Below are 26643 nucleotides of genomic sequence, written 5' to 3'. Positions count from 1 at the left end.
TTAGGCTTTTAATATGGGTTGTTGAGTCCACTTCGTTGAGCAAGGAGTAGCTCTTGTCTATTACATATTTGGCTTATGGAACGGTATCTGTGCTAATTTCAATCTCTGGTTTTATGCAGCACCCCAACTCACCTTTCCCCTTAAGCAAGCATAAGTTGGTTTTCTACATTTGAGACCCTGTTCTGTTTTGTAATTCAGTTCCTGTGTAGCCAAGTTTACATTCCGTGTAGTAGTGATATCTTATGACGTTTCTTTTTCTGTGTGACTTATTTCACTTAGAATCATCGTACCTGAATCCACTCATTATGCTGCTACGGGCCTGATGACATAGATTTCATTGCTGAGTGATATTGCATTGTACGTAAGTACCACAACTTCTTTATCCATTTTTCGCTTTCTGTGATATTGAACTTGTACCGTAAACGAGGTTCTTGTAAACAGAGCCGTCCCAAATTTTGGGGTGGCTGTGTCTTTTTGATTTTAATTTCCCTAAGCTATAGGACCATAAGTGGAAGTGCCCTAGGCTCTGTTGCTTTGTTTTTTAGATGTTTCAGGAAACACCATACACTTCTGCAGAGTGGCTGTTGGCAATTTACATCCCGCCCATCAGCATAACAAGGCTCCCAGTTCTCCATGGCCTGTCCTGCCTTTCTGGATTTTACACTTTTTTCAGATGGCTCTTTTGACCGGGGGGCAGTGAGACTTCATTGTAGTGCAGATTTCCTTTGCAAGCTTGCTTGGTTGGCCAAAAAGGGCGTATGCATGTTTTCCTGAATATATTCAGGAAAAAACGCATACGCCCTTTTTGTCCAAGTGCATCATTGTGGACGTTCTGCCTCTTTTCCTATGCTTTACATGCAATTCCAGTCTACCTCCTGAAATCGGTTTCCTGCAATTCTGCCCCGCTTTCAAGTCCTCTTGGCAGCCTTACTTCAATATATTTTTGGACGATAGCTGTCATTTATAACTCTGCAGGTTTGTGAATAACAGTGCCCCTGAGCTCCTTTCTTCAACTCGCTTTCTTGTGAGTTGGCCGCAACACTGCAGGATTGCTTCAGGCCCTAGTGTGGTTCCGGCATGGCACGCTCAGCCTTTGGTTAATTCCTCTTCCTGTTGGGAAATGAGAGTTAAATTTGCCCGTCCAGACACCTCCAGCTAGTCTCTCATTTGTTCTCCCTATTCCTGTTCATCTTATGCAGAAATTACAAACTGGCCAAACAGGAGGTTAAAGGCCCTGACTCTCCAAGTGGGGAGAGTGTTAGTAAAGCGTCTGGAATGTTGCACCCGAGTACCAGGGAATGAAAACTGAGACACATTTGAACACGTTTCCCGATCACATGGTGGATCATACTCTGGGTTCCACGTGCATGTTTTAGCTGAAGGAAGAATCCCTTAAACCTGGAGAGTTGAGACCCATGGAATGGGTACCATGCAATATGACTTCAAAGGGTCTGCATTTCCTCACCGAACCTCACCAGTCCTATCACTGCTGCGTTTATGCTGTTGTACACACGCTTGATTCTCTTTCAGAGACATATACATCCATAGGTTTTAAGATTCTTACTAGTCAGGTATATTCTTAGGCGTTTAATATGGGGTGTTGAGTCCACTTCGTTGAGCAAGGAGTAGCTCTTGTCTATTACATATTTGGCTTATGGAACGGTATCTGTGCTAATTTCAATCTCTGGTTTTATGCAGCACCCCAACTCACCTTTCCCTTTAAGCAAGCATAAGTTGCTTTTCTACATTTGAGACCCTGTTCTGTTTTGTAATTCAGTTCCTGTGTAGCCAAGTTTACATCCCGTGTAGTAGTGACATCTTATGATGTTTCTTTTTCTGTGTGACTTATTTCACTTAGAATCATCGTACCTGAATCCACTCATTATGCTGCTACGGGCCTGATGACATAGATATCAGTGCTGAGTGATATTGCATTGTACGTAAGTACCACAACTTCTTTATCCATTTTTCACTTTTTGTGATATTGAACTTGTACCGTAAATGAGGTTCTTGTAAACAGAGCCATCCCAAACTTTGGGGTGGCTGTGTCTTTTTGATTTTAATTTCCCTAAGCTAGAGGACCATAAGTGGAAGTGCCCTAGGCTCTGTTGCTTTTTTTTTAGATGTTTCAGGAAACACCATACACTTCTCCAGAGTGGCTGTTGGCAATTTACATCCCGCCCATCAGCATAACAAGGCTCCCAATTCTCCATGGCCTGTCCTGCCTTTCTGGATTTTACACTTTTTTCAGATGGCCCTTTTGACCGCGGGGCACTGAGACTTCATTGTAGTGCAGATTTCCTTTGCAACCTTGCTTGGTTGGCCAAAAAGGGCGTATGCGTTTTTTCCTGAATATATTCAGGAAAAAACACCTACGCCCTTTTTGGCCAAGTGCATCATTGTGGACGTTCTGCCTCTTTTCCTATGCTTTACATGCAATTCCAGTCTACCTCCTGAAATCGGTTTCCTGCAATTCTGCCCCACTTTCAAGTCCTCTTGGCAACCTTACTTCAATATATTTTTGGACGATAGCTGTCATTTATAACTGTGCAGTTGTTTGAATGACAGTGCCCCTCAGCTCCTTTCTTCAACTCGCTTTCTTGTGAGCTGGCCGCAACACCGCAGGATTGCTTCAGGCCTAGTGTGGTTCTGACATGGCACGCTGAGCCTTTGGTTAATTCCTCTTCCTGGTGGGAAATGAGAGTTAAATTTGCCCGTCCAGACACCTCCAGCTAGTCTCTCATTGGTTCTCCCTATTCCTGTTCATTTTCCGCAGAAATTGCAAACTGGGCCAAACCGGAGTTTCAAGGTACTGACTCTCCAAGTGGGGAGAGTGTTAGTAAAGCGTCTGGAATGTTGCACCCGAGTACCAGGGGACGAAATCTGAGACACATTTGAACATGTTTCCCAATCACATGGTGGATCATACTCTGGGTTCCACATGCATGTTTTAGCTGAAGGAAGAATCCCTTAAACCTGGAGAGTTGAGACCCATGGAATGGGTACCATTCAATATGACTTCAAAGGGTCTGCATTTGCACACCGAACCTCACCAATCCTATCACTGCTGCGTTTATGCCGCTGTACAGACGCTTGATTCTCTTTTGGAGACATATAAATCCATAGGTTTTAAGTTTCTTACTAGTCAGGTATATTCTTGGGCGTTTAATATGGGGTGTTGAGTCCACTTCGTTGAGCAAGGAGTAGCTCTTGTGTATTACATATTTGGCTTATGGAACGGTATCTGTGTTAATTTCAATCTATGGTTTTATGCAGCACCCCAACTCACCTTTCCCCTTAAGCAAGCATAAGTTGGTTTTCTACATTTGAGACCCTGTTCTGTTTTGTAATTCAGTTCCTGTGTAGCCAAGTTTACATTCCGTGTAGTAGTGATATCTTATGATGTTTCTTTTTCTGTGTGACTATTTTACTTAGAATCATTGTACCTGAATCCACTCATTATGCTGTTACTGGCCTGATGACACAGATTTCATTGCTGAGTGATATTGCATTGTACGTAAGTACCACAACTTCTTTATCCATTTTTCGCTTTCTGTGATATTGAACTTGTACCGTAAACGAGGTTATTGTAAACAGAGCCGTCCCAAACCTTGGGGTGGCTGTGTCTTTTTTTTTTTTAAACATCTTTATTGGAGCATAATTACTTTACAATGGTATGTTAGTTTCAGCTTCACAACAAAATGAATCAGTTATATATATACATATGTTTCTATATCTCTTCCTGCTTGCATCACCCTCCCTCCCACCCTCCCTATCCTACCCCTCCAGGCGGTCACAAAGCACCGAGCTGATCTCCCTGTGCTATGCGGCTGCTTCCCACTAGCTATCTACCTTACGTTTGGTAGTGTATACATGTCCATGCCTCTTTATTGCTTTGTTACCGTTTACCCTTCCCCCTCCCCATAGCCTCAAGTCCATTCTCTAGTAAGTCTGTGTCTTTATTCCTGTTTCACCCCTAGGTTTTTCATGACATTTTTTTTTCTTAAATTCCATATATATGTGTTAGCATACGGTATTTGTCTCTCTCTTTCTGACTTACTTCACTCTGTATGACAGACTCTAGGTCTATCCACCTCATTACAAATAGCTCAATTTCGTTTCTTTTTATGGCTGAGTAATATTCCATTGTATATATGTGCCACATCTTCTTTATCCATTCATTCGATGATGGACACTTAGGTTGTTTCCATCTCTGGGCTATTGTAAATAGAGCTGCAATGAACATTTTGGTACATGACTCTTTTTGAATTATGGTTTTCTCAGGTTATATGCCCAGTAGTGGGATTGCTGGGTCATATGGTAGTTCTATTTGTAGCTTTTTAAGGAACCTCCATACTGTTCTCCACAGTGGCTGTATCAATTTACATTCCCACCAACAGTGTAAGAGGGTTCCCTTTTCTCCACACCCTCCCCAGCATTTATTGTTTCTAGATTTTTTGATGATGGCCATTTGACTGGTGTGAGATGATATCTCATTGTAGTTTTGATTTGCATTTCTCTAATGATTAGTGATGTTGAGCATTCTTTCATGTGTTTGTTGGCACTCTGTATATCTTCTTTGGAGAAATGTCTATTTAGGTCTTCTGCCCATTTTTGGATTGGGTTGTTTGTTCTTTTGTTATTAAGCTGCATGAGCTGCTTATAAATTTTGGAGATTAATCCTTTGTCAGTTGCTTCATTTGCAAATATTTTCTCCCATTCTGAGGGTTGTCTTTTGGTCTTCTTTATGGTTTCCTTTGCTGCGCAAAAGCTTTTAAGTTTCATTAGGTCCCATTTGTTTACTTTTGTTTTTATTTCCATTTCTCTAGGAGGTGGGTCAAAAAGGATCTTGCTGTGATTTATGTCATAGAGTGTTCTGCCTATGTTTTCCTCTAAGAGTTTGATAGTTTCTGGCCTTACATTTAGGTCTTTAATCCATTTTGAGCTTATTTTTGTGTATGGTGTTAGGGAGTGATCTAATCTCATACTTTTACATGTAGCTGTCCAGTTTTCCCAGCACCACTTATTGAATAGGTTGTCCTTTCTCCACTGTACATTTCTGCCTCCTTTGTCAAAGATAAGGTGACCATATGTGCGTGGGTTTATCTCTGGGCTTTCTATCCTGTTCCATTGATCTATATTTCTGTTTTTGTGCCAGTACCATACTGTCTTGATTACTGTAGCTTTATAATATAGTCTGAAGTCAGGAAGCCTGATTCCTCCAGCTCCATTTTTCGTTCTCAAGATTGCTTTGGCTATTCGGGGTCTTTTGTGTTTCCATACAAATTGTGAGATTTTTTGTTCTAGTTCTGTGAAAAATGCCAGTGGTAGTTTCATAGGGATTGCATTGAATCTGTAGATTGCTTTGGGTAGTAGAGTCATTTTCACAATGTTGATTCTTCCAATCCAAGAACATGGTATATCTCTCCATCTATTTGTATCATTTTTAATTTCTTTCATCAGTGTCTTATAATTTTCTGCATACAGGTCTTTTGTCTCCTTAGGTAGGTTTATTCCTAGGTATTTTATTCTTTTTGTTGCAATGGTAAATGGGAGTGTTTTCTTGATTTCACTTTCAGATTTTTCATCCTTAGTGTATAGGAATGCCAGAGATTTCTGTGCATTAATTTTGTATCCTGCTACTTTACCAAATTCATTGATTAGCTCTAGTAGTTTTCTGGTAGCATCTTTAGGATTCTGTATGTATAGTATCATGTCATCTGCAAACAGTGACAGCTTTACTTCTTCTTTTCCGATTTGGATTCCTTTTATTTCCTTTTCTTCTCTGATTGCTGTGGCTAAAACTTCCAAAACTATGTTGAATAAGAGTGGTGAGAGTGGGCAACCTTGTCTTGTTCCTGATCTTAGTGGAAATGCTTTCAGTTTTTCACCATTGAGGACGATGTTGGCTGTGGGTTTGTCATATATGGCCTTTATTATGTTGAGGAAAGTTCCCTCTATGCCTACTTTCTGCAGGGTTTTTATCATAAATGGGTGTTGAATTTTGTCAAAAGCTTTCTCTGCATCTATTGAGATGATCATATGGTTTTTCTCCTTCAATTTGTTAATATGGTGTATCACGTTGATTGATTTGCGTATATTGAAGAATCCTTGCATTCCTGGAATAAACCCCACTTGATCATGGTGTATGATCCGTTTAATGTGCTGTTGGATTCTGTTTGCTAGTATTTTGTTGAGGATCTTTGCATCTATGTTCATCAGTGATATTGGCCTGTAGTTTTCTTTCTTTGTGACATCCTTGTCTGGTTTTGGTATCAGGGTGATGGTGGCCTCGTAGAATGAGTTGGGGAGTGTTCCTCCCTCTGCTATATTTTGGAAGAGTCTGAGAAGGATAGGTGATAGCTCTTCTCTAAATGTTTGATAGAATTCGCCTGTGAAGCCATCTGGTCCTGGGCTTTTGCTTGTTGGAAGATTTTTAATCACAGTTTCAACTTCAGTGCTTGTGATTGGTCTGTTCATATTTTCTATTTCTTCCTGATTCAGTCTTGGCAGGTTGTGCCTTTCTAAGAATTTGTCCATTTCTTCCAGGTTGTCCATTTTATTGGCATAGAGTTGCTTGTAGTAATCTCTCATGATCTTTTGTATTTCTGCAGTGTCAGTTGTTACTTCTCCTTTTTCATTTCTAATTCTATTGATTTGAGTCTTCTCCCTTTTTTTCTTGATGAGTCTGGCTAATGGTTTATCAATTTTGTTTATCCTTTCAAAGAACCAGCTTTTAGTTTTATTGATCTTTGCTATCGTTTCCTTCATTTCTTTTTCATTTATTTCTGATCTGATTTTTATGATTTCTTTCCTCCTGCTAACTTTGGGGTTTTTTGGTTCTTCTTTCTCTAATTGCTTTAGGTGCAAGGTTAGGTTGTTTATTCGAGATGTTTCCTGTTTCTTAAGGTAAGATTGTATTGCTATAAACTTCCCTCTTAGAACTGCTTTTGCTGCATCCCATAGATTTTGAGTCGTCGTGTCTCCATTGTCATTTGTTTCTAGGTATTTTTTGATTTCCCCTTTGATTTCTTCAGTGATCACTTCGTTATTAAGTAGTGTATTGTTTAGCCTCCATGTGTTTGTATTTTTTACAGATCTTCTCCTGTGATTGATATCGAGTCTCATAGCGTTGTGGTCGGAAAAGATACTTGATACAATTTCAATTTTCTTAAATTTACCAAGGCTTGATTTGTGACCCAAAATATGATCTATCCTGGAGAATGTTCCATGAGCACTTGAGAAAAATGTGTATTCTGTTGTTTTTGGATGGAATGTCCTATAAATATCAATTAACTCCATCTCATTTAATGTATCATTTAAAGCTTGTGTTTCCTTATTTATTTTCATTTTGGATGATCTGTCCATTGGTGAAAGTGGGGTGTTAAAGTCCCCTACTATGAATGTGTTACTGTCGATTTCCCCTTTTATGGTTGTCAGTATTTGCCTTATGTATTGAGGTGCACCTATGTTGGGTGCATAAATATTTACAATTGTTATATCTTCCTCTTGGATCGATCCCTTGATCATTATGTAGTGTCCTTCTTTGTCTCTTCTAATAGTCTTTGTTTTAAAGTCTATTTTGTCTGATATGAGAATTGCTACTCCAGCTTTCTTTTGGTTTCCATTTGCATGAAATACCTTTTTCCATCCCCTTACTTTCAGTCTGTATGTGTCTCTAGGTCTGAAGTGGGTCTCTTGTAGACAGCAAATATATGGGTCTTGTTTTTGTATCCATTCAGCCAATCTGTGTCTTTTGGTGGGAGCATTTAGTCCATTTACATTTAAGGTAATTATCGATATGTGTGTTCCCATTCCCATTTTCTTAATTGTTTTGGGTTTGTTATTGTAGGTCTTTTCCTTCTTTTGTGTTTCTTGCCTAGAGAAGTTCCTTTAGCAGTTGTTGTAGAGCTGGTTTGGTGGTGCTGAACTCTCTCAGCTTTTGCATGTCTGTAAAGGTTTTAATTTCTCCATCAAATCTGAATGAGATCCTTGCTGGGTAGAGTAATCTTGGTTGCAGGTTTTTCTCCTTCAACACTTTCAATATGTCCTGCCACTCCCTTCTGGCTTGCAGAGTTTCTGCTGAAAGATCAGCTGTTAACCTTATGGGGATTCCTTTGTGTGTTATTTGTTGTTTTTCCCTTGCTGCTTTTAATATGTTTTCTTTGTATTTAATTTTTGACAGTTTGATTAATATGTGTCTTGGCGTATTTCTCCTTGGATTTATCCTGTATGGGACTCTCTGTGCTTCCTGGACTTGATTAACTATTTCCTTTCCCATATTAGGGAAGTTTTCAACTATAATCTCTTCAAATATTTTCTCAGTCCCTTTCTTTTTCTCTTCTTCTTCTGGAACCCCTATAATTCGAATGTTGGTACGTTTAATGTTGTCCCAGAGGTCTCTGAGACTGTCCTCAGTTCTTTTCATTCTTTTTTCTTTATTCTGCTCTGCAGTAGTTATTTCCACTATTTTATCTTCCAGGTCACTTATCCGTTCTTCTGCCTCAGTTATTCTGCTATTGATCCCATCTAGAGTATTTTTAATTTCATTTATTGTGTTGTTCATCGTTGCTTGTTTCATCTTTAGTTCTTCTAGGTCCTTGTTAACTGATTCTTGCATTTTGTCCATTCTATTGTCCATTCTATCTCCAAGATTTCGGATCAACCTTACTATCATTATTCTGAATTCTTTTTCAGGTAGACTGCCTATTTCCTCTTCATTTGTTAGGTCTGATGGGTTTTTATCTTGCTCCTTCATCTGCAGTGTGTTTTTCTGTCTTTTCATTTTGCTTATCTTACTGTGTTTGGGGTCTCCTTTTTTGCAGGCTGAAGGTTCGTAGTTCCTGTTGTTTTTTGTGTCTGTCCCCAGTGGCTAAGGTTGGTTCAGTGGGTTGTGTAGGCTTCCTGGTAGAGGGTACTAGTGCCTGTGTTCTGGTGGATGAGGCTAGATCTTGTCTTTCTGGTGGGCAGGTCCACGTCTGGTGGTGTGTTTTGGGGCGTCTGTAGACTTATTATGATTTTGGGCCACCTCTCTGCTAATGGGTGGGATTGTGTTCCTGTCTTGCTAGTTGTTTGGCATAGGATGTCCAGCACTGTAGCTTGCTGGTCGTTGAGTGAAGCTGGGTGCTGGCGTTGAGATGGAGATCTCTCGGAGATTTTTGCTGTTTGATATTATGTGCAGCTGGGAGGTCTCTTGTGGATCAGTGTCCTGAAGTTGGCTCTCCCACCTCAGAGGCACAGCACTGACTCCTGGCTGCAGCACCAAGCGCCTTTCATCCACAGGGCTCCTTAATTTGGGATGATTCGTTGTCTATTCAGGTATTCCACAGATGCAGGGTATATCAAGTTGATTGTGGAGCTTTAATCCGCTGCTTCTGAGGCTGCTGGGAGAGATTTCCCTTTCTCTTCTTTGTTCTCACAGTTCCCAGGGGCTCAGCTTTGGATTTAGCCCCGCCTGTGCGTGTAGGTCGCCGGAGGGCGTCTGTTCTTTGCTCAGACAGGACGGGGTTAAAGGAGCCACTGATTCGGAGGCTCTGGCTCACTCAGGCCCGGGGGTAGGGAGGGGCACGGAGTGTGGGGCGGGCCTGCGGCGGCAGAGGCCTGCGAGACATTGCAGCCTGAGGCGCGCCTGTGCGTTCTCCCGGGGGAGTTGTCCCTGGATCCCGGGACCCTGGCAGTGGCGGGCTGCACAGGCTCCCCGGAAGGGCGTGTGGCTAGTGACCTGTGTTCGCACACAGGCCTCCCGGAGGCGACAGCAGCGGCCCTAGCGTCTCATGTCTGTCTCTGGGCTCCGCACTTTTAGCCGCGGCTCACGCCCGTCCCTGGAGCTCTCTCAAGCAGCGCTCTTAATCCCCTCTCCTCGTGCACCAGGAAACAAAGAGGGACGTAAAAGTCTCTTGCCTCTTCGGCAGTTCCAGACTTCTCCCCGGACTCTCTCCCGGCCAGCCGTGGTGCACTAACGCCCTGCAGGCTGTGTGCACGCCGCCAACCTCAGTCCTCTCCCGGCGCTCCGACAAAAACCAGAGCCTCAGCTCCAAGTCCGGCCCGCCCCGGCGGGCGAGCAGACAAGCCTCTCGGCTGGCGAGTTCCGGTCGGCCCGATCCTCTGCGCTGGAATCTGTCCGCTTTGCCCTCCGCACCCCTGTTGCTGTGCTCTCCTCCGCGACTCCCAAGCTCCCCCACTCCGCCTCCCGAAGTCTCCACCCGCGAAGGGGCTTCCTAGTGTGTGGACACTTTTCCTCCTTCACAGCGCTCTCCCGCTGGTGCAGGACCCATCCCTGTCCTTTTGTCTCTGTTTAGCTTTTTCTTTTGCCCTACCCAGGTACGTGGGGGGTTTCTTGCCTTTTGGGAGGTCTGAGGTCTTCTGAGAGCGTACAGTAGATGCTCTGTAGGAGTTGTTCTATGCGTAGATGTATTTCTGGTGTATCTGTGGGGAGGAACGTGATCTCCGTGTCTTACTCTTCCTCCATCTTCCTGGAAGAACTCGGCTGTGTCTTTTTGATTTTAATTTCCCTAAGCTATAGGACCATAAGTGGAAGTGCCCTAGGCTCTGTTGCTTTGTATTTTAGATGTTTCAGGAAACACCATACACTTCTCCAGAGTGGCTGTTGGCAATTTACATCCCGCCCATCAGCATAACAAGGTTCCCAGTTCTCCATGGCCTGTCCTGCCTTTCTGGATTTTACACTTTTTTCAGATGGCCCTTTTGACCGGGGGAGTGAGACTTCATTGTAGTGCAGATTTCCTTTGCAAGCTTGCTTGGTTGGCCAAAAAGGGCGTATGCGTTTTTTCCTGAATATATTCAGGAAAAAACGCATACGCACTTTTTGGCCAAGTGCATCATTGTGGACGTTCTGCCTCTTTTCCTATGCTTTACATGCAATTCCAGTCTCCCTCCTGAAATCGGTTTCCTGCAATTCTGCCCCGCTTTCAAGTCCTCTTGGCAAACTTACTTCAATATATTTTTGGACGATAGCTGTCATTTATAACTCTGCAGGTTTGTGAATGACAGTGCCCCTGAGCTCCTTTCTTCAACCTGTTTTCTTGTGAGCTGGCCGCAACACCGCAGGATTGCTTCAGGCCCTAGTGTGGTTCCGGCATGGCACGCTGAGCCTTTGGTTAATTCCTCTTCCTGGTGGGAAATGAGAGTTAAATTTGCCCATCCAGACACCTCCAGCTAGTCTCTCATTGGTTCTCCTTATTCCTGTTCATTTTCCGCAGAAATTGCAAACTGGGCCAAAAAGGAGTTTAAAGGCACTGACTCTCCAAGTGGGGAGAGTGTTAGTAAAGCGTCTGGAATGTTGCACCCACGTACCAGGGGACGAAAACTGAGACACATTTGAACACGTTTCCTGATCACACGGTGGATCATACTCTGGGTTCCACATGCATGTTTTAGCTGAAGGAAGAATCCCTTAAACCTGGAGAGTTGAGACCCATGGAATGGGGACCATGCAATATGACTTCAAAGGGTCTGCATTTGCTCACCAAACCTCACCAATCCTATCACTGCTGCGTTTATGCCGCTGTACACACGCTTGATTCTCTTTCGGAGACATATAAATCCATAGGTTTTAAGATTCTTACTAGTCATGTGTATTCTTACGCGTTTAATATGGGGTGTTGAGTCCAGTTCGTTGAGCAAGGAGTAGCTCTTGTCTATTACATATTTGGCTTATGGAACGGTATCTGTGCTAATTTAGTCTCTGGTTTTATGCAGCACCCCAACTCACCTTTCCCCTTAAGCAAGCATAAGTTGGTTTTCTACATTTCAGACCCTGTTCTGTTTTGTAATTCAGTTCCTGTGTAGTCAAGTTTACATTCCATGTAGTAGTGATATCTTATGATGTTTCTTTTTCTGTGTGACTTCTTTCACTTAGAATCATCGTACCTGAATCCACTCATTATGCTGCTACGGGCCTGATGACATAGATTTCATTGCTGAGTGATATTGCATTGTACGTAAGTACCACAACTTCTTTATCCATTTTTCGCTTTCTGTGATATTGAACTTGTACCGTAAAGGAGGTTCTTGTAAACAGAGCCGTCCCAAACTTTGGGGTGGCTGTGTCTTTTTGATTTTAATTTCCCTAAGCTATAGGACGATAAGTGGAAGTGCCCTAGGCTCTGTTGCTTTGTTTTTTATTTGTTTCAGGAAACACCATACACTTCTCCAGAGTGGCTGTTGGCAATTTACATCCCGCCCATCAGCATAACAAGGCTCCCAGTTCTCCATGGCCTGTCCTGCCTTTCTGGATTTCACACTTTTTTCAGATGGCCCTTTTGACCGGGGGGCAGTGAGACTTCATTGTAGTGCAGATTTCCTTTGCAAGCTTGCTTGGTTAGCCAAAAAGGGCGTATGCGTTTTTTCCTGAATATATTCAGGAAAAAACGCATACGCCCTTTTTGGCCAAGTGCATCATTGTGGACGTTCTGCCTCTTTTTCTATGCTTTACATGCAATTCCAGTCTACCTCCTGAAATCGGTTTCCTGCAATTCTGCCCCGCTTTCAAGTCCTCTTGGCAGCCTTACTTCAGTATATTTTTGGACGATAGCTGTCATTTATAACTCTGCAGGTTTGGAAATGACAGTGCCCCTGAGCTCCTTTATTCAACTCGCTTTCTTGTGAGCTGGCCGCAACATAGCAGGATTGCTTCAGGCCCTAGTGTGGTTCCGGCATGGTACGCTGAACCTTTGGTTAATTCCTCTTCCTGGTGGGAAATGAGAGTTAAATTTGCCCGTCCAGACACCTCCAGCTAGTCTCTCATTGTTTCTCCCTATTCCTGTTCATCTTACGCAGAAATTGCAAACTTGGCCAAACAGGAGGTTAAAGGCACTGACTCTCCAAGTGGGGAGAGTGTTAGTAAAGCGTCTGGAATGTTGTACCCGAATACCAGCGGACGAAAACTGAGACACATTTGAAGACGTTTCCCGATCACACGGTGGATCATACTCTGGGTTCCACATGCATGTTTTAGCTGAAGGAAGAATCCCTTAATTCTGGAGAGTTGAGACCCATGGAATGGGTACCATGCAATATGACTTCAAAGTGTCTGCATTTGCTCACCGAACCTCACCAATCCTATCACTGCTGCGTTTATCCCGCTGTACACACACTTGATTCTGTTTCGGAGATATATAAATCCATAGGTTTTTAGATTCTTACTAGTCAGGTATATTCTTAGTCGTTTAATATGGGGTGTTGAGTCCACTTCGTTGAGCAAGGAGTAGCTCTTGTCTATTACATATTTGGCTTATGGAATGGTATCTGTGCTAATTTCAATCTCTGGTTTTATGCAGCACCCCAACTCACCTTTCCCCTTAAGCAAGCATAAGTTGGTTTTCTACATTTGAAACCCTGTTCTGTTTTGTAATTCAGTTCCTGTGAGCCACGTTTACATTCCGTGTAGTAGTGATATCTTATGATGTTTCTTTTTCTGTGTGACTTATTTCACTTAGAATCATCGTACCTGAATCCACTCATTATGCTGCTACGGGCCTGATAACATAGATTTCATTGCTGAGTGATATTGCATTGTACGTAAGTACCACTACTTCTTTATCCATTTTTCGCTTTCTGTGATATTGAACTTGTACAGAAAACGAGGTTCTTGTAAACAGAGCCGTCCCAAACTTTGGGGTGGCTCTGTCTTTTTAATTTTAATTTCCCCAAACTATAGGACCATAAGTGGAAGTGCCCTAAACTCTGTTGCTTTGTTTTTTAGATGTTTCAGGAAACACCATACACTTCTCCAGAGTGGCTGTTGGCAATTTACATCCCGCCCATCAGCAAAACAAGGCTCCCAGTTCTCCATGGCCTGTCCTGCCTTTCTGGATTTTACACTTATTTCAGATGGCCCTTTTGACCATGGGGCAGTGAGACTTCATTGTAGTGCAGATTTCCTTTGCAAGCTTGCTTGGTTGGCCAAAAAGGGCGTATGCGTTTTTTCCTGAATATATTCAGGAAAAAACGCATACGCCCTTTTTGGCCAAGTGCATCATTGTGGACGTTCTGCCTCTTTTCCTATGCTTTACATGCAATTCCAGTCTACCTCCTGAAATCGGTTTCCTGCAATTCTGCCCCACTTTCAAGTCCTCTTGGCAGCCTTACTTCAATATATTTTTGGACGATAGCTGTCATTTGTAACTCTACAGGTTTGTGAATGACAGTGCCCCTGAGCTCCTTTCTTGAACTTGCTTTCTTGTGAGCTGGCCGCAACACCGCAGGATTGCTTCAGGCCCTAGTGTGGTTCCGGCATGGCACGCTGAGCCGTTGGTCAATTCCTCTTCCTGGTGGGAAATGAGAGTTAAATTTGCCCGTCCAGACACCTCCAGCTAGTCTCTCATTGGTTCTCCGTATTTCTGTTCATCTTCCGCAGAAATTGCAAACTGGGCCAAACAGGAGGTTAAAGGCACTGACTCTCCAAGTGGGGAGAGTGTTAGTAAAGCGTCTAGAATGTTGCACCCGAATACCAGGGGATGGAAACTGAGACACATTTGAACACGTTTCCCGATCACATGGTGGATCATACTCTGGGTTCCGCATACATGTTTTAGCTGAAGGAAGAATCCCTTAAACCTGGAGAGTTGAGACCCATGGAAAGGGTACCATGCAATATGACTTCAAAGGGTCTGCATTTGCTCACCGATCCTCACCAAACCTATCACTGCTGCATTTATGCCGCTGTACACACGCTTGATTCTCTTTCGGAGACATATAAATTCATAGATTTTAAGATTCTTACTAGTCAGGTATATTCTTAGGCGTTTAATATGGGGTGTTGAGTCCACTTCGTTGAGCAAGGTGTAGCTCTTGTCTATTACATATGTGGCTTATGGAACGGTATCTGTGCTAATTTCAATCTCTGGTTTTATGCAGCACCCCAACTCACCTTTCCCCTTAAGCAAGCATAGGTTGGTTTTCTACATTTGAGACCCTGTTCTGTTTTGTAATTCAGTTCCTGTGTAGCCACGTTTACATTCCGTGTAGTAGTGATATCTTATGATGTTTCTTTTTCTGTGTGACTTATTTCACTTAGAATCATCATAACTGAATCCACTCACTATGCTGCTACGGGCCTGATGACATATATTCTATTGCTGAGTGATATTGCATTGTACGTAAGTACCACAACGTCTTTATCCATTTTTCGCTTTCTGTGATATTGAACTTGTACCGTAAATGAGGTTCTTGTAAAGAGAGCCGTCCCAAACTTTGGGGAGCTGTGTCTTTTTTATTTTAATTTCCCTAAGCTATAAGACCATAAGTGGAAGTGCCCTAGGCTCTGTTGTTTGTTTTTTAGATGTTTCAGGAAACACCATAGACTTCTACAGAATGGCTGTTGGCAATTTACATCCCGCCCATCAGCATAACAAGGCTCCCAGTTCTCCATGGCCTGTCCTGCCTTTCTGGATTTCACACTTTTTCAGATGGCCCTTTTGACCGGGGGGCAGTGAGACTTCATTGTAGTGCAGATTTCCTTTGCAAGCTTGCTTGGTTGGCCAAAAAGGGCGTATGCGTTTTTTCCTGAATATATTCAGGAAAATACGCATACGCCCTTTTGGCCAAGTGCATCATTGTGGACGTTCTGCTTCTTTTCCTATGCTTTACATGCAATTCCAGTCTACCTCCTGAAATCGGTTTCCTGCAATTCTGCCCCGCTTTCATGTCCTCTTGGCAGCCTTACTTCAATATATTTTTGGACGATAGCTGTCATTTATAACTCTGCAAGTTTGTGAATTACAGTGCCCCTGAGCTCCTTTCTTCAACTCGCTTTCTTGTGAGCTGGCCGCAACATCGCAGGATTGCTTCAGGCCCTAGTGTGGTTCTGGCATGGTACGCTGAGCCTTTGGTTAATTCCGCTTCCTGGTGTGAAATGAGAGTTAAATTTGCACGTCCAGACACCTCCAGCTAGTCTCTCATTGGTTCTCCCTATTCCTGTTCATCTTACGCAGAAATTGCAAACTTGGCCAAACAGCAGGTTAAAGGCACTGACTCTCCAAGTGGGGAGAGTGTTAGTAAAGCGTCTGGAATGTTGCACCCGAGTACCAGCGGATGAAAACTGAGACACATTTGAAGACGTTTCCCAATCACACGGTGGATCATACTCTGGGTTCCACATGCATGTTTTAGCTGAAGGAAGAATCCCTTAAACCTGGAGAGTTGAGACCCATGGAATGGGTACCATGCAATATGACTTCAAAGGGTCTGCATTTGCTCACCGAACCTCACCAATCCTATCACTGCTGCGTTTATGCCGCTGTACACACGCTTGATTCTCTTTCGGAGACATATAAATTCATGGGTTTTAAGATTCTTACTAGTCAGGTATATTCTTAGTTGTTTAATATGGGGAGTTGAGTCCACTTTGTTGAGCAAGGAGTAGCTCTTGTCTATTACATATTTGGCTTATGGAACGGTATCTGTGCTAATTTCAATCTCTGGTTTTATGCAGCACCCCAACTCACCTTTCCCCTTAAGCAAGCATAAGTTGGTTTTCTACATTTGAGACCCTGTTCTGTTTTGTAATTCAGTTCCTGTGTAGCCAAGTTTACATTCCGTGTAGTAGTGATATCTTATGATGTTTCTTTTTCTGTGTGACTTATTTCACTTAGAATCATCGTACCTGAATCCACTCATTATGCTGCTACGGGCCTGATGACATAGATTTCATTGCTGAGTGATATTGCATTGTACGTAAGTACCACAACGTCTTTATCCATTTTTCGCTTTCTGTGATATTGAACTTGTACCGTAAACGAGGTTCTTGTAAACAGAGCCGTCCCAAACTTTGGGGTGGCTGTGTCTTTTTGATTTTAATTTCCCTAAGCTATAGGACCATAAGTGGAAGTGCCCTAGGTTGTGTTGCTTTGTTTTTTAGATGTTTCAGGAAACACCATACACTTCTCCAGAGTGGCTGTTGGCAATTTACATCCCGCCCATCAGCATAACAAGGTTCCCAGTTCTCCATGGCCTGTCCTTCCTTTCTGGATTTTACACTTTTTTCAGATGGCCCTTTTGACCGGGGGGCAGTGAGACTTTATTGTAGTGCAGATTTCCTTTGCAAGCTTGCTTGGTTAGCCAAAAATGGCGTATACGTTTTTTCCTGAATATATCCAGGAAAAAACGCATACACCCTTTTTGGCCAAGTGCATCATTGTGGACCGTCTGCCTCTTTTCCTATGCTTTACATGCAATTCCAGTCTACCTCCTGAAATCGGTTACCTGCAATTCTGCCCCGCTTTCAAGTCCTCTTGGCAGCCTTACTTCAATATATTTTTGGACGATAGCTGTCATTTATAACTCTGCAGGTTTGTGAATGACAGTGCCCCTGAGCTCCTTTCTTCAACTCGCTTTCTTGTGAGCTGGCTGCAACACCGCAGGATTGCTTCAGGCCCTAGTCTGGTTCCGGCATGGCACGCTGAGCCTTTGGTTAATTCCTCTTCCTGGTGGGAAATGAGAGTTAAATTTGCCCGTCCAGAACCCTCCAGCTAGTCTCTCATTGGTTCTCCCTATTCCTGTTCATCTTCCGCAGAAATTACAAACTGGGCCAAACAGGAGGTTAAAGGCACTGACTCTCCAAGTGGGGAGAGTGTTTGTAAAGTGTCTGGAATGTTGCACCCGAGTACCAGGGGACGAAATCTGAGACACATTTGAACACGTTTCCCGATCACACGGTGCATCATACTCTGGTTTCCACATGCATGTTTTAGCTGAAGGAAGAATCCCTTAAGCCTGCAGAGTAGAGACCCACGGAATGGGGACCATGCAATATGACTTCAAAGGGTCTGCATTTGCTCACCGATCCTCACCAATCCTATCACTGCTGCGTTTATGCCGCTCTACACATGCTTGATTCTCTTTCGGAGACATATAAATCCATAGGTTTTAAGATTCTTACTAGTCAGGTATATTCTTAGGCGTTTAATATGGGGTGTTGAGTCCACCTCGTTGAGCAAGGAGTAGCTCTTGTCTATTACATATTTGGCTTATGGAACGGTATCTGTGCTAATTTCAATCTCTGGTTTTATGCAGCACCCCAACTCACCTTTCCCCTTAAGCAAGCATAAGTTGGTTTTCTCCATTTGAGACCCTGTTCTGTTTTGTAATTCAGTTCCTGTGTAGCCAAGTTTACATTCCGTGCAGTAGTGATATCTTATGATGTTTCTTTTTCTGTGTGACTTATTTCACTTAGAATCATCGTACCTGAATCCACTCATTATGCTGCTACGGGCCTGATGACATAGATTTCATTGCTGAGTGATATTGCATTGTACGTAAGTACCACAACGTCTTTATCCATTTTTCGCTTTCTGTGATATTGAACTTGTACCGTAAACGAGGTTCTTGTAAACAGAGCCGTCCCAAACTTTGGGGTGGCTGTGTCTTTTTGATTTTAATTTCCCTAAGCTATAGGACCATAAGTGGAAGTGCCCTAGGCTCTGTTGCTTTGTTTTTCAGATGTTTCAGGAAACACCATACACTTCTCCAGAGTGGCTGTTGGCAATTTACATCCCGCCCATCAGCATAACAAGGCTCCCAGTTCTCCATGGCCTGTCCTGCCTTTGTGGATTTTACACTTTTTTCAGATGGCCCTTTTGACCGGGGGGCAGTGAGACTTCATTGTAGTGCAGATTTCCTTTGCAAGCTTGCTTGGTTGGCCAAAAAGGGCGTATGCGTTTTTTCCTGAATATATTCAGGAAAAAATGCATACGTCCTTTTTAGCCAAGTGCATCATTGTGGACGTTCTGCCTCTTTTCCTATGCCTTACATGCAATTCCAGTCTACCTCCTGAAATCGGTTTCCTGCAATTCTGCCCCGCTTTCAAGTCCTCTTGGCAGCCTTACTTCAATATATTTTTGGATGATAGCTGTCATTTATAACTCTGCAGGTTTGTGAACTACAGTGCCCCTGAGCTCCTTTCTTCAACTCGCTTTCTTGGGAGCTGGCCGCAACACCGCAGGATTGCTTCAGGCCCTAGTGTGGTTCTGGCATGGCATGCAGAGCCTTTGGATAATTCCTCTTCCTGGTGGGAAATGAGAGTTAAATTTGCTCGTCCAGACACCTCCAGCTAGTCTCTCATTCGTTCTCCCTATTCCTGTTCATCTTCCGCAGAAATTACAAACTGGGCCAAACAGGAGGTTAAAGGCACTGACTCTCCAAGTGGGGAGAGTGTTAGTAAAGAGTCTGGAATGTTGCCCCCGAGTACCAGGGGACGAAAACTGAGACACATTTGAACACGTTTCCCGATCACACGGTGGATCATACTCTGGGTTCCACATGCGTGTTTTAGCTGAAGGAAGAATCCCTTAAACCTGGAGAGTTGAGACCCATGGAATGGGTACCATGCAATATGACTTCAAAGGGTCTGCATTTGCTCACCCATCCTCATCAATCCTATCACTGCTGCGTTTATGCCGCTGTACACACTCTTGATTCTCTTTCTGAGACATATAAATCCATAGGTTTTAAGATTCTTACTAGTCAGGTATATTCTTAGGCGTTTAATATGGGGTTTTGAGTCCACTTCGTTGAGCAAGGAGTAGCTGTTGTCTATTACATATTTGGCTTATGGAACGGTATCTGTGCTAATTTCCATCTCTGGTTTTATGCAGCACCCCAACTCACCTTTCCCCTTAAGCAAGCATAAGTTGGTTTTCTACATTTGAGACCCTGTTCTGTTTTGTAATTCAGTTCCTGTGTAGCCAAGTTTACATTCCGTGTAGTAGTGATATCTTATGACGTTTCTTTTTCTGTGTGACTTATTTCACTTAGAATCATCGTACCTGAATCCACTCATTATGCTGCTACGGGCCTGATGACATAGATTTCATTGCTGAGTGATATTGCATTGTACGTAAGTACCACAACTTCTTTATCCATTTTTCGCTTTCTGTGATATTGAACTTGTACCGTAAACGAGGTTCTTGTAAACAGAGCCGTCCCAAATTTTGGGGTGGCTGTGTCTTTTTGATTTTAATTTCCCTAAGCTATAGGACCATAAGTGGAAGTGCCCTAGGCTCTGTTGCTTTGTTTTTTAGATGTTTCAGGAAACACCATACACTTCTACAGAGTGGCTGTTGGCAATTTACATCCCGCCCATCAGCATAACAAGGCTCCCAGTTCTCCATGGCCTGTCCTGCCTTTCTGGATTTTACACTTTTTTCAGATGGCTCTTTTGACCGGGGGGCAGTGAGACTTCATTGTAGTGCAGATTTCCTTTGCAAGCTTGCTTGGTTGGCCAAAAAGGGCATATGCGTTTTTTCCTGAATATATTCAGGAAAAAACGCATACGCCCTTTGTGGCCAAGTGCATCATTGTGGACGTTCTGCCTCTTTTCCTATGCTTTACATGCAATTTCCTATGCTTTACATGCTTTACATGCAATTCCTGAAATCGGTTTCCTGCAATTCTGCCCCGCTTTCAAGTCCTTTTGGCAGCTTACTTCAATATATTTTTGGACGATAGCTGTCATTTATAACTCTGCATGTTTGTGAATGACAGTGCCCCTGAGCTCCTTTCTTCAACTCGCTTTCTTGTGAGCTGGCCGCAACACCGCAGGATTGCTTCAGGCCCTAGTGTGGTTCCGGCATGGCACGCTGAGCCTTTGGTTAATTCCTCTTCCTGGTGTGAAATGAGAGTTAAATTTGCCCGTCCAGACACCTCCAGCTAGTCTCTCATTGGTTCTCCCTATTCCTGTTCATTTTCCACAGAAATTGCAAACTGGGCCAAACAGGAGGTTAAAGGCACTGACTCTCCAATTGCGGAGAGTGTTAGTAAAGCGTCTGGAATGTTGCACCCGAGTAGCAGGGGACGAAAACTGAGACACATTTGAACACGTTTCCCGATCACACGGTGGATCATAATCTGCCTCCACATGCATGTTTTAGCTGAAGGAAGAATCCCTTAAACCTCGAGAGTTGAGACCCATGGAATGGGTACCATGCAATATGACTTCAAAGGGTCTGCATTTGCTCACCGAACCTCACCAATCCTATGACTGCTGCGTTTATGCCGCTGCACACACGCTTGATTCTCTTTCGGAGACATATAAATCCATAGGTTTTCAGATTCTTACTAGTCAGGTATATTTTTAGGCGTTTAATGTGGGGTGTTGAGTCCACTTCGTTGAGCAAGGAGTAGCTCTTGTCTATTACATATTTGGCTTATGGAACGGTATCTGTGCTAATTTCAATCTCTCGTTTTATGCAGCACCCCAACTCACGTTTCCCCTTAAGCAAGTATAAGTTGGTTTTCTACATTTGAGACCCTGTTATGTTTTGTAATTCAGTTCTTGTGTAGCCAAGTTTACATTCCGTGTAGTAGTGATGTCTTATGATGTTTCTTTTTCTGTGTGACTTATTTCACTTAGAATCATCGTACCTGATTCCACTCATTATGCTGCTATGGGTCTGATGACATAGATTTCATTGCTGAATGATATTGCATTGTACGTAAGTACCACAACTTCTTTATCCATTTTTCGCTTTCTGTGATATTGAACTTGTACCGTAAACGAGGTTCTTGTAAACACAGCCATCTCCAACTTTGGCGTGGCTCTGTCTTTTTGATTTTAATTTCCCTAAGCTATAGGACCATAAGTGGAAGTGCCCTAGGCTCTGTTGCTTTGTGTCTTAGATGTTTCAGGAAATACCATACACTTCTCCGGAGTGACTGTTGGCAATTTACATCCCGCCCATCAGCATAAAAAGGCTCCCAGTTCTCCATGGCCTGTCCTGCCTTTCTGGATTTTACACTTTTTTCAGATGGCCCTTTTGACTGGGGGGCAGTGAGACTTCATTGTAGTGCAGATTTCCTTTGCAAGCTTGCTTGGTTGGCCAAAAAGGGCGTATGCGTTTTTTCCTGAATATATTCAGGAAAAAACGCATACTCCCTTTTTGGCCAAGTGCATCATTGTGGACGTTCTGCCTCTTTTCCTATGCTTTACATGCAATTCCAGTCTACCTCCTGAAATCGGTTTCCTGCAATTCTGCCCCGCTTTCAAGTCCTCTTGGCAGCCTTACTTCAATATATTTTTGGACGATAGCTGTCATTTATAACTCTGCAGGTTTGTGATTGACAGTGCCCCTGAGCTCCTTTCTTCAACTCGCTTTCTTGTGAGCTGGCCGCAACACCGCTGGATTGCTTCAGGCCCTAGTGTGGTTCCGGCACGGCACACTGAGCCTTTGGTTAACTCCTCTTCATGGTGGGAAATGAGAGTTAAATTTGCCTGTCCAGACACCTCCAGCTAGTCTCTCATTTGATCTCCCTATTCCTGTTCATTTTCCGCAGAAATTGCAAACTGGGCCAAACAGGAGGTTAAAGGCACTGACTCTCCAAGTGGGGAGAGTGTTAGTAAAGCGTCTGGAATGTTGCACCCGAGTACCAGGGCATGAAAACTGAGACACATTTGAACACGTTTCCCGATCACACGGTGGATCATAATCTGGGTTCCACATGCATGTTTTAGCTGAAGGAAGAATCCCTTAAACCTGGAGAGTTGAGACCCATGGAATGGGTACCATGCAATATGACTTCAAAGGGTCTGCATTTGCTCACTGAACCTCACCAATCCTATCACTGCTGCGTTTATGCCGCTGTACACACGCTTGATTCTCTTTCGGAGACATATAAATCCATAGGTTTTAAGATTCTTACTAGTCAGGTATATACTTAGTTGTTTAATATGGGGAGTTGAGTCCACTTCGTTGAGCAAGGAGTAGCTCTTCTCTATTACATATTTGGCTTATGGAACGTTATCTGTGCTAATTTCCATCTCTGGTTTTATGCAGCACCCCAACTCACCTTTCCCCTTAAGCAAGCATAAGTTGGTTTTCTACATTTGAGACCCTGTTCTGTTTTGTAATTCAGTTCCTGTGTAGCCAAGTTTACATTCCGTGTAGTAGTGATATCTTATGATGTTTCTTTTTCTGTGTGACTTATTTCACTTAGAATCATCGTACCTGAATCCACTCATTATGCTGCTACGGGCCTGATGACATAGATTTCATTGCTGAGTGATATTGACTTGTACGTAAGTACCACAACTTCTTTATCCATTTTTCGCTTTCTGTGATATTGAACTTGTACCATCAATGAGGTTCTTGTAAACAGTGCCGTCCCAAACTTTGGGGTGGCTGTGTCTTTTTGATTTTAATTTCCCTAAGCTATAGGACCATAAGTGGAAGTGCCCTAGGCTCTGTTGCTTTGTTTTTTAGATGTTTCAGGAAACACCATACACTTCTCCAGAGTGGCAGTTCGCAATTTACATCCCGCCCATCAGCATAACAAGGCTCCCAGTTCTCCATGGCCTGTCCTGCCTTTCTGGATTTTACACTTTTTTCAGATGGCCCTCTTGACAGGTGGGCAGTGAGACTGCATTGTAGTGCAGATTTCTTTTGCAAGCTTGCTTGGTTGGCCAAAAAGGGCGTATGCGTTTTTTCCTGAATATATTCAGGAAAAAACGCATACGCCCTTTTTGCCCAAGTGCATCATTGTGGACGTTCTGCCTCTTTTCCTATGCTTTACATGCAATTCCAGTCTACCTCCTGAAATCGGTTTCCTGCAATTCTGCCCTGTTTCAAGTCCTCTTGGCAGCCTTACTTCAATATAATTTTGGACGATAGCTGTCATTTATAACTCTGCAGGTTTGTGAATGACAGTGCCCCTGAGCTCCTTTCTTCAACTCGCTTTCTTGTGAGCTGGCCGCAACACCGCAGGATTGCTTCAGGCCCTAGTGTGGTTCCGGCATGGCATGCTGAGCCTTTGGTAATTCCTCTTCCTGGTGGGAAATGAGAGTTAAATTTGCCCATCCAGACACCTCCAGCTAGTCTCTCATTGGTTCTCCCTATTCCTGTTCATCTTACGCAGAAATTGCAAACTGGCCCAAACAGGAGTTTAAAGGCACTGACTCTCCAAGTGGGGAGAGTGTTAGTAAAGCGTCTGGAATGTTGCACCCGAGTACCAGGGGACGACAACTGAGACAGATTTGAACACGTTTCCCGATCACACGGTGGATCATACTCTGGGTTCCACATGCATGTTTTAGCTGAAGGAAGAATCCCTTAAACCTGGAGAGTTGAGACCCATGGAATGGGTACCATGCAATATGACTTCATAGGGTCTGCATTTGCTCACCGAACCTCACCAGTCCTATCACTGCTGCGTTTATGCCGCTGTACACACGCTTGATTCTCTTTCAGAGACATATAAATCCATAGGTTTTAAGATTCTTACTAGTCAGGTATATTCTTAGGCGTTTAATATGGGGTGTTGAGTCCACCTCGTTGAGCAAGGAGGAGCTCTTGTCTATTACATATTGGGCTTATGGAACGGTATCTGTGCTAATTTCAATCTCTGGTTTTATGCAGCACCCCAACTCACCTTTCCCCTTAAGCAAGCATAAGTTGGTTTTCTACATTTGAGACCCTGTTCTGTTTTGTAATTCAGTTCCTGTGTAGCCAAGATTACATTCCGTGTAGTAGTGATATCTTATGATGTTTCTTTTTCTCTGTGACTTATTTCTCTTAGAATCATCGAAGCAGAATCCACTCATTATGCTGCTACGGGCCTGATGACATAGATTTCATTGTTGAGTGATATTCCATTGTAAGTAAGTACCACAACTTCTTTATCCATTTCTTGCTTTCTTTGATATTGAACTTGTACTGTAAACGAGGTTTTTGTAAACAGAGCCGTCCCAAATTTTGGGTGGCTGTGTCTTTTTATTTTAATTTCCCTAAGCTATAGGACCATAAGTGGAAGTGCCCTAGGCTCTGTTGCTTTGTTTTTTAGATGTTTCAGGAAACACCATACACTTCTCCAGAGTGGCTGTTGGCAATTTACATCCCGCCCATCAGAATAACAAGGCTCCCAGTTCTTCATGTCCTGTCCTGCCTTTCTGGATTTTACACTTTTTTCAGATGGCCCTTTTGACCGGGGGGCAGTGGGACTTCATTGTAGTGCAGATTTCCTTTGCAAGCTTGCTTGGTTGGCCAAAAAGGGCGTATGCGTTTTTTCCTGAATATATTCAGGAAAAAACGCATACGCCCTTTCTGGCCAAGTGCATCATTGTGAACGTTCTGCCTCTTTTCCTATGCTTTACATGCAATTCCAGTCTACCTCCTGAAATCGGTTTCCTGCAATTCTGCCCCCCTTTCAAGTCCTCTTGGCAGCCTTACTTCAATATATATTTAGACGATAGCTGTCATATATAACTCTGCCGGTTTGTGAATGACAGTGCCCCTGAGCTCCTTTCTTCAACTTGCTTTCTTGTGATCTGGCCGCAACACCGCAGCATTGCTTCAGGCCCTAGTGTGGTTCCGGCATGGCACGCTGAGCCTTTGGTTAATTCCTCTTCCTGGTGGGAAATGAGAGTTAAATTTGCCCGTCCAGACACCTCCAGCTAGTCTCCCATTGGTTTTTCCTATTCCTGTTCATTTTCCGCAGAAATTGCAAACTGGGCCAAACAGGAGGTTAAAGGCACTGACTCTCCAAGTGGGGAGAGTGTTAGTAAAGTGTCTGGAAAGTTGCACCCGAGTACCAGGGGACGAAAACTGAGACACATTTGAACACGTTTCCCGATCACACGGTGGATCATACTCTGGGTTCCACATGCATGTTTTAGCTGAAGGAAGAATCCCTTAAACCTGGAGAGTTGAGACCCATGGAATGGGTACCATGCAATATGACTTCAAAGGGTCTGCATTTGCTCACCGAACCTCAACAATCCTATCACTGCTGCGTTTCTGCCGCTGTACACATGCTTGATTCTCTTTCGGAGACATATAAATCCATAGGTTTTAGGATTGTTACTAGTGAGGTATATTTTTAGGCGTTTAATATGGAGTGTTGAGTCCACTTCGTTGAGCAAGGAGTAGCTCTTGTCTATTACATATTTGGCTTATGGAACGGTATCTGTGCTAATTTCCATCTCTGGTTTTATGCAGCACCCCAACTCACCTTTCCCCTTAAGCAAGCATAAGTTGGTTTTCTACATTTGAGACCCTGTTCTGTTTTGTAATTCAGTTCCTGTGTAGCCAAGTTTACATTCCGTGTAGTAGTGATATCTTATGACGTTTCTTTTTCTGTGTGACTTATTTCACTTAGAATCATCGTACCTGAATCCACTCATTATGCTGCTACGGGCCTGATGACATAGATTTCATTGCTGAGTGATATTGCATTGTACGTAAGTACCACAAATTCTTTATCCATTTTTCGCTTTCTGTGATATTGAACTTGTACCGTAAACGATGTTCTTGTAAACAGAGCCGTCCCAAATTTTGGGGTGGCTGTGTCTTTTTGATTTTAATTTCCCTAAGCTATAGGACCATAAGTGGAAGTGCCCTAGGCTCTGTTGCTTTGTTTTTTAGATGTTTCAGGAAACACCATACACTTCTCCAGAGTGGCTGTTGGCAATTTACATCCCGCCCATCAGCATAACAAGGCTCCCAGTTCTCCATGGCCTGTCCTGCCTTTCTGGATTTTACACTTTTTTCAGATGGCTCTTTTGACCGGGGGGCAGTGAGACTTCATTGTAGTGCAGATTTCCTTTGCAAGCTTGCTTGGTTGGCCAAAAAGGGCGTATGCGTTTTTTCCTGAATATATTCAGGAAAAAACGCATACGCCCTTTTTGGCCAAGTG

The sequence above is a fragment of the Orcinus orca genome, chromosome 2 (genome assembly GCF_937001465.1).
Source record: "Orcinus orca chromosome 2, mOrcOrc1.1, whole genome shotgun sequence".
Lineage (NCBI taxonomy): Eukaryota > Metazoa > Chordata > Mammalia > Artiodactyla > Delphinidae > Orcinus > Orcinus orca.
Note: the sequence above shows the minus strand (reverse complement) of the source record.